General features: G+C 41.2%; 1 pseudogene; it reads left to right on the top strand.

The window, feature by feature from the left end:
- The first annotated feature begins 6,228 nt into the window (after positions 1 to 6,228).
- Positions 6,229 to 7,818, top strand: LOC116527472 (annotated as a pseudogene).
- Positions 7,819 to 8,328: the final 510 nt, after the last annotated feature.

Below are 8,328 nucleotides of genomic sequence, written 5' to 3'. Positions count from 1 at the left end.
GAATATATATGACTCAATTATTTATATATACATATATATATATATATCAATGAATAATTCTACCCTTAAAGGTGAGGAGCTTTATTGAAGAATAAAGGGGCAGGTCCCTGGTGAGTCCCCACCTTCAGGCCAAGGAGGGCCTGAAGGCTGAGGGCCAGTCTGCCAGTCCCGCAGACCAGAGTGAGAATTTGTTGTGCCTTTTCCAGGCCTGCCCATGGCCGCCCATGGATAAATCAGCACATACTTCCCCCTCTCCAGGGCCCTCAAAAGCCCCAGGATCAGCCAGAGCAGAGCAGACATCAGGACAAACATCTGTAGAGAGGAACAACCCACTTCAGGGCTGCCTCTCTGCTGAGAGCTAGGCAGACAATGGGATCACCTACCTGCACAGGGGATCTTCCCACCTCAGGGTCTCCTCTCTGCCAGGAGCTGAACACTTGTCGGGACACCCTGGCTGTGGAAAGGACCTACTCTATTGCTCAATAAAGCTTCTCTTTATTTTGCTCACCCTCCACTTGTCTGTGTACCTCATTCTTCCTGCTCACAGGACAAGAACTTGGAACCCATCGAGTGGTGGGGACTTGTCAAGTGTTGGAGCTGAAAGAGCTATAACACAAACAGGGCTGAAACATACCCCTTGATCACCAAATTGCAGGGAAAAAGAAGAGCTATAGCCCTTTGGAGACCTCAGACCTGGGAACTACCTGAGCCAGGTCTGTGACTTCCTCTTTGAAGCTCTGTGGTTCCTGGTGTCTCCAAGCTTCCAAGCACCACCATGTTCCCTGCTGCCAGCTGTGGAAGCTGCCTGCGGTCCACCTGGTCCAGCTGCAGCCTCACAGAAGGCTAGCACCTGGAGCTGCCCGCCCACTCTGGCAGCCGGCATGTCTGACTGCACAGTGGCTGGACAGCAGGCTCACTCACATACCTCTTGCTTCTCCACACAGTCTCCTTTGGCAGGCATGGGATCCAGGCTGGTGGTGTGAGCTAAGCACAGCCTGCCAGCCTCAGTGGGCAGAACAAGCCCCACAGTATCGGGTAAACTTGAGCCAAGGTGACTGGCCACAGGTTTCCAGCCAGAAAAGCAACACCCCAAAGATCCTCTAACATAAAGACCACACCTTAGTATGAGGGCTGTGCTGTAGCACTAACAGCAAAACTGAAAGCAATGCTGCCCAGTAGATCAAAACCAAAATTTGACAGGATCAAGTAATCTATAAGTACATGAGCTGTCCACCAGAAAAAAATTTAGCAAACCTTTAGAGGAAGAATCTCCAAAATTATAATCCACAATGCCTGCAAAAAAAAAAAAAATGATTATGATGAGGCACATAAAAAAGGAAAAACTTAAAGATAAGAGAAAAAATAACCAATAGAAATACTGATCTAGAAGATATATATTTGGGAGTTAGCATACAAGGACTTACTTGAATAAAATTTTTAAAAATATAAAAGATATATTAGTTAGGGATTAACAGAACAAATTGTGTGTGTGTGTGTGTGTGTGTGTGTGTGTGTGTGTGTGTGCACGCGTGCCCAGAGAAGAAAGAGAAAGATTTATTATAAAGAATTAACTCATGCAACTATGGAGGCTGAGAAGTTCAGACCCAGAAGAGCTGATGGTATCAGTTCCAGTCTGAGTCCTGGTCCAAGGCAGAAGACCAGTGTCCCACACTGAAGACAGGCAGAGAAAGAACTCTTTCTTCCTTAGCCTTTTATTTTATTCGGGCTTTTAACAAACTGGGTGAGACCCACTCAAAATAAAGATAGCAATCTGCTTTCCTCAGTCTACCCCTTCAAATATGAATCTTACCCAGAAACACCCTCACAGATATACCCAGACATAGTGTTTAACCAACTATCTGGGCATCATGTGGCCCAGTCAAATTAACACGAGCAGTTAATCATCACACACAGAAACTGGGAAAATTTCAACACACCCGTGTGTCTATATATCCATATATAAATTTCACATAAGACATTTACCATAGACCACAAGATGGAACCATATCCTGGGTTCATATAACAAGCTGACAAATTTCAAATGATTTAGATCTTATATTGTATGTTCTTTCACCACTATGGAATTGAGTGCTCAGTAAGAGAAAGATAAATAGAAGATAAAAAAGCAACACCTTTCAAATTACTCATGAGTTAAAAAAGAAATCACAATGAAAAATAGAAACTATTTTGAGCTGAAAGATAAAGAAAATATAATAAACCAAACTTGTGGTGTATACCAAAAAGTGCTTTGGGGAATATTAATAGCTTTAAATACACATATTAGGTAAAAGGAAAAGACTGAACATCACCGAGGTAAGCCTCCATCTCAATAAATGAGGAAAAGAGCAATTAATTAAACCCAAGGATAAGAGGAGGAAATAATAAATATAATAGCAGAAATCAATAAAATATAAAAAGTCAACGAAGTCAAATTTGCTTCTTAGGAAACTTTAATAAAATTAGTAAGTCCCTCTGTAGACTAATCAAGGGGAAAAAAGGAGAAAATCCAATTTATCAGTATCAGGCATAGAAAAGGAAAAATCACACAGATCTTAGAAATATTAAAAAGGCATTATGAAAAACTTCATGCCCACACATTTTGTAAATTTTGTATCAAAAACTAGATTACATGGAGATAAAAAAAATCCTCAAAATCCCAATATAGCATCACTGGCACAGGATGAAATAGAAAATGTGAATGATATTGAATCTGTAATAATTGTTGTTTTTAATTTTTAAAAAAACTTTTTTACAAAGAAAACTTTAAGCCAGATGGATTAGTGAATTCTCCTTCACATTTAAGAAAAACTAAAACCAATCTTATCCAAACTCTTAAAGAGAGAGAAAGAATAAAAAGAAGAAATAACATTCCAACACATTTTATGAGGCCATCAGAATTTTTATTTCTAAACCTACAAGTGCATTATTTTAAAAAAGGAAACCACAAACTAATATATTTTATGAACACAGGAGAAAATGTTAGTAAATCAAATGCAAGTACATATAAAAAAGGGTAATACATCTTGAACGAGGGTAGTTTATTTCAGGAATAAAAGCCTAGTTAACATTTAAAAGTCAATGTAGTTGATCATATTAACAAAACAAATGAGAAAAATCAACTGGTAAAATTCAAATAAACCTAGAAACAGACTATTCGTAAAATAATTTATCAAGGTCACTATATAAATCTAATGAGAAGTGTGTAAGACTTTTATACCAAAAACTGCAAAACATTAAGAAAATGTTTGAAATACTTAAGTAAATAAGTTGTATCCTGTTCATTGACTGGAAAACTCAATGTTGTTAAGATGTCAATTCTCCCAAAATTGATCTATAGATTCAATGTAATTAAAAGTAATCCCAGTAAAACTCCCTTGGTTTTCTATTGTTGTATTGCAGCAGGGTGGGGGTGGGGGGGTGGAAATTGACAGCTGATTCTTCTTTTTTCCCCCACTGGCTAGGCTCACTCCAAGCAGACAAAGCTGATTCTAAAATTTGTATGGAAATTGAAAGAGCTTAGATGCCCAAGGACATAGGGAAGTTGACCAAAGCTCACATATTTAAACCATGAATAGAAAGCCTACTAGAAAACTACAGAAATTAAGACAGTGCAGTACTGATTCTAGAATATGGAGACAGACCAATGCAATAGGAAGAGGAGTTCAGAAACAGACCCACAAGTCTCCCACACTTTAATGGGGAGAGAGGGAACTCCATTGCAATTCAGTGGGAAAAGGTACATGGTGCTGGGTCGCCTTGCCAGGCATATATGGAAAACAAAAACAAGAAACCTTGGCCCCCTCCTTTATGAAGGCTGAGAAAATCAAGTTTCTATAAGAAATATAGGTTAATGTCTTCATGAGCTTAGAAGAGGCAAATATTTCTCAACTGTGACACCAAAACTGAAACTGCCTTTGCAAAACTACGACAATAAGAGATACCCGATATGGCTGAGTTCATTTTGCTTCTAGCCTCACAGGCTGGCTGTCTTCATTCATTCCTGGGTATAGACCAAACTTACTTTGGGAGAAATTTAGTTTACAGTTTAAATGATAATGGCCCTTCCCAAAAATTAAACTTCCTTTGTAAAGCTAATGAAAGGCCACAAAGTTAGGAGAATGAAAGGCACCTGAATTCTACCAGATGTAGGCCTAGTTAAATAATTACTAGTCATCATTCTGGAGATCCCAAGATTTACAACTTCCCCAATTACTCCTGCAGATAACATCACTCTTGTAGAACCTAAGATTGACCTTTTGAGATGTCTTTTAAGGCTTTGCATTTCTGACAACCAAGATGGTTCCACATGGACCTAGACAATGGACCTGGACTCCTGTAGTAACCCCCACTCAGAAACAGCCTCAGCACACAAGGATTATTTTCCCCACCCCTATGATTGCATCCTCAACCAATCAGCATGCCCCCTTCTGGACCCCTTTGCCCAACAAACTCTCCTTGGAAACCCTAGTCTACAAATTTCTGGGGAGATTGATTTGAGTAACAACTGTCTTCCATGTGGCATGGCCAGGCAAGTGTTAATTAAACCCTTTCTTCACTGCAATGTCATGGTCTCAGCAGATTAATGTTGTTTGTGCAGCAGGCAGGAAGAACCTATCAGGCAATAACAAAATTACTATCAAGAAAGTAAAACGGGCTGAGCACGCTGGCTCATATCTATAATCTCAGCACTTTGGGAGGCTGAGGCAGGAGGATCATTTGAGCCTAGGAGTTTGAGACCAGCCTGGGCAACATAGGGAGACCCCAACTCTAAAAAAAACAAAAAACAAAAAACAAAAAAAACTAAAATTTAGCTGAGCTGAGTGTGATGGCCTGCATGATGTAGTCCCAGTGTCACGGGATTTGGGGGGTATCGCTTTGCCATCCAGAAACTTCTGTGGCCACTGGCACCTTTGCCCAAGTATCACTTGGACTTACTGGGGTCATTCCGCTCACTTGGCCTGGCAGGCTGCATTCAGCTAGAACTACCTGCCTGGATCGCATGCCTGCCAAGTGCCAGCCAAGCACAGAGCAGCAAGGGGTGTGTGAGCGAGCATTCAGTCCAGCCAGTGTGCACAGCCAAGCATGCCACCTGCAGTGGGGTGGGCAGCTCCAGGCACCGGCACAGATGCCAGCTCCCTGTGAGTCTGTGGCCGGACCAGGTGTACCACAAGCAGCTTTCATGGCTGGCACTAGGGAACATAGTGGCACCTGAAAGAATAATTAAATAAGCAATGTAAGATATTAAATACCACAAATACAAAAATCACAACTCAGAAAACAGATGAACAAACAGTGAAATAAGAACTAACCGGCCGATCACCATGGCTCACGCCTGTAACCCCAGCACTTTGGGAGGTCGAGGTGGGCGAATCACTTGAGGTCGGGAGTTTGAGACCAGCCTGGCCAACATGAATAAACCCTGTCTCTATCAAAAATACAAAAATTAACCAGGTGTGGTGGTGCATGCCTCTAATCCCAACTACTCGGGAGGCTGAGGCATGAGAATCACTTGAACACAGGAGGCAGAGGTTGCAGTGAGCCAAGATTGTACCACTGCACTCCAGCCTGGGTGACAGAGCGAGACTCCGTCTAGGAAAAAAAAAAAGAAGAACTGACATAAGGAAGAACTTGAGAAAAAGACGAATCTTAGAAACAAAAATTGCATTAGTAGGTAGCAAAGGGAGAATAGGAAGACAAAAAAGTACAGTAATAGACATAACAGGAATTATAAAAGCCAAGAAAATGAAAGCAGAGAGAACAGGATGCAAGCACAATCTAACACGAATGTCACTAGAGAATCTGAGGAAGAAACAAACAAATAATAGACTAGGACTGATATGTAAAACTATAATCAAGAAGACTTTTCTGGGAAGAAAAATAAGTTCTGCATCTACATGTGGCAAAGATGGAGCACACATATGAAAAATAGACTGCAAGGTATATCTTAACAAATTATTGTGATTTATAGACCACTGAAAGCCTAGACTTCACCACTACACAATATATCCATGTAACACAACTGCATATATACTCCCTAAATTTATAAAAAATAAAATAAAATAAATAATCATTAATGATTACCCAATGGATACCTTCCAGAACACATGGAATCAGTCAGAGCCAAGGTGGTCGCTTTGAGCACAGCAGCCGCACAGCTGCCGATCCCCGCATAGCCTCCTGTGGAAGCCCAGGCCCCGCTTCGCATCTTCCTCCCTTTGTCTCATAACCATGTCCACCAACAAGAATGCTAATACACCAGCTGCTCGTCTTAACAGATTCAGGAACAAGGGAAAAGACAGTACAGAAATGAGATGTCACAGAACAGAAGTCAGTGTGGAGCTGAGGAAAAGCTAAGAAGGATGACCAGATGCTCAACAGGAGAAACATAAGCTCATTTCCTGATGTTGCTACTTCTCTGCTGTAGGAAAACCACAATGACCAGGCACTGTTAATTGGTCTGTTGATAGCATTATCAAAGGCATAAATAGCAGCAACGTGGAAAATCAGCTCCAAGCTCCTCAAGCTGCCGGGAAACTACTTTCTAAAGAAAAACAGCCTCCCATAGACAACAAAATCTGGGCTAGTTTGATTCCAGAATTTGTGTCCTTCTTGGGCAGAATTGATTGTAGTCCCATTCTGTTTGAATGTGCTTGGGCACTCACTAATATTGCTTCTGGGACATCAGAACAAACCAAGGCTGTGGTAGAAGGAGGTGCCATCCCAGCATTCATTTCTCTGTTGGCATCTCCCCATGCTCACATCAGTGAACAAGCTATATGGGCTCTAGGAAACATTGCAAGTGACGGCTCAGTGTTCTGAGATTTGGTTATTAAGTATGGGGCAGCTGATCCACTGTTGGCTCTTCTTGCAGTTCCTGATATGTCATCTTTAGCATGTGGTTACTTACATAATCTTACCTGGACACTTTCAAATCTTTGCCGCAACAAGAATCCTGCACCTCCATTAGATGCTGTTGAGCAGATTCTTCCTACCTTAGTTAAGCTCCTGCATCATGATGATCCAGAAGTATTAGCAGATACCTGCTGGGCTATTTCCTACCTTACTGCTGGTCCAAATGAACGAATTGACACGGTTGTGAAAACAGGAGTTGTGCCCCAACTTGTGAAGCTTCTAGGAGCTTCAGAATTGCCAATTGTGACTCCTGCACTAAGAGCTGCAGGAAATATTGTCACTGGTACAGATGAACAGACTCAGGTTGTGATCGATACAGGAGCACTCGCCGTCTTTCCCAGCCTGCTCACCAACCCTAAAACTAACATTCAGAAGGAAGCTACATGACAATGTCAAACATCACAGCTGGCCATCAGGACCAGATACAGTAAGTTGTGAATCATGGATTAGTCCCATTTCTTGTCAGTGTTTAAATCTAAGGCAGATTTTAAGACACAAAAGGAAGCTGTATGAGCTGTGACCAACCAGACCAGTGGTGGAACAGCTGGACAGATTGTGTACCTCGTTCATTGTGACTTAATAGAACCGTTGATGAACCTCTTAACTGCAAAAGATACCAAGATTATTCTGGTTATCCTGGATGCCATTTCAAATATCTTTCAGGCTGCTGAGAAACTAGGTGAAAAATGAGTAACTTAGTATAATGATTGAAGAATGTGGAGGCTTAGACAAAATTGAAGCTGTGCAAAACCTGAAAACGAGTCTGTGTATAAGGCTTCGTTAAACTTAATTGAGAAGTATTTCTCTGGAGAGGAAGAGGAAGATCAAAATGTTGTCCCAGAAATTACCTCTGAAGGCTGTACCTTCCGAGTTCAGGGTGGGACTCCTGGGACCTTTAACTTTTAGGTCATGTAGCTGAGGCATAAATTTGTTGTGTACTATGTTTGGTATTTTGTCTTCTTGTTTCTCTGCAAAGAACTCTTCTAAATGTGGTTATTGTAGCACTTTTTACACTGAAACTATGCTTGAACAGTTCCAACTGTACATACTGTATAAAGCTTGTCCTCTGGCTAGATTTCTTATTTCAATGTGGAATTTCATATCTTACAGCCTCCTGTAAATAAACATTAAAGTCCACCCTTTACTTCACCATGGAAAAAAAGAAATAGAATCAGTCTTCCCCTTGTGGATAACTAGAAAAGTACCTTATTTTCCCCACTAAAATTAACATGTTAAAGTTTTGTGGGAACCACAAACTATGTGTTTTTTCCTTCTCATCTAAAAGTAATAGGAAGTCATTTCATGTAAAATTTGTGAGCTGGGCACGGTGGCTCATGCCTATAATCCCAGCACTTTGGGAGGCAGAGTAGGGGCAGATTACTTGAGCCCAGGAGTTAGAGACCAGCCTGGGCAACA

This window comes from Sapajus apella, unplaced genomic scaffold (assembly GCF_009761245.1).
Source record: "Sapajus apella isolate SASKATOON/1434 unplaced genomic scaffold, GSC_monkey_1.0 scaffold54, whole genome shotgun sequence".
NCBI classification, from domain to species: domain Eukaryota; kingdom Metazoa; phylum Chordata; class Mammalia; order Primates; family Cebidae; genus Sapajus; species Sapajus apella.
Note: the sequence above shows the minus strand (reverse complement) of the source record. Positions and strands in the feature narration are given on the sequence as shown.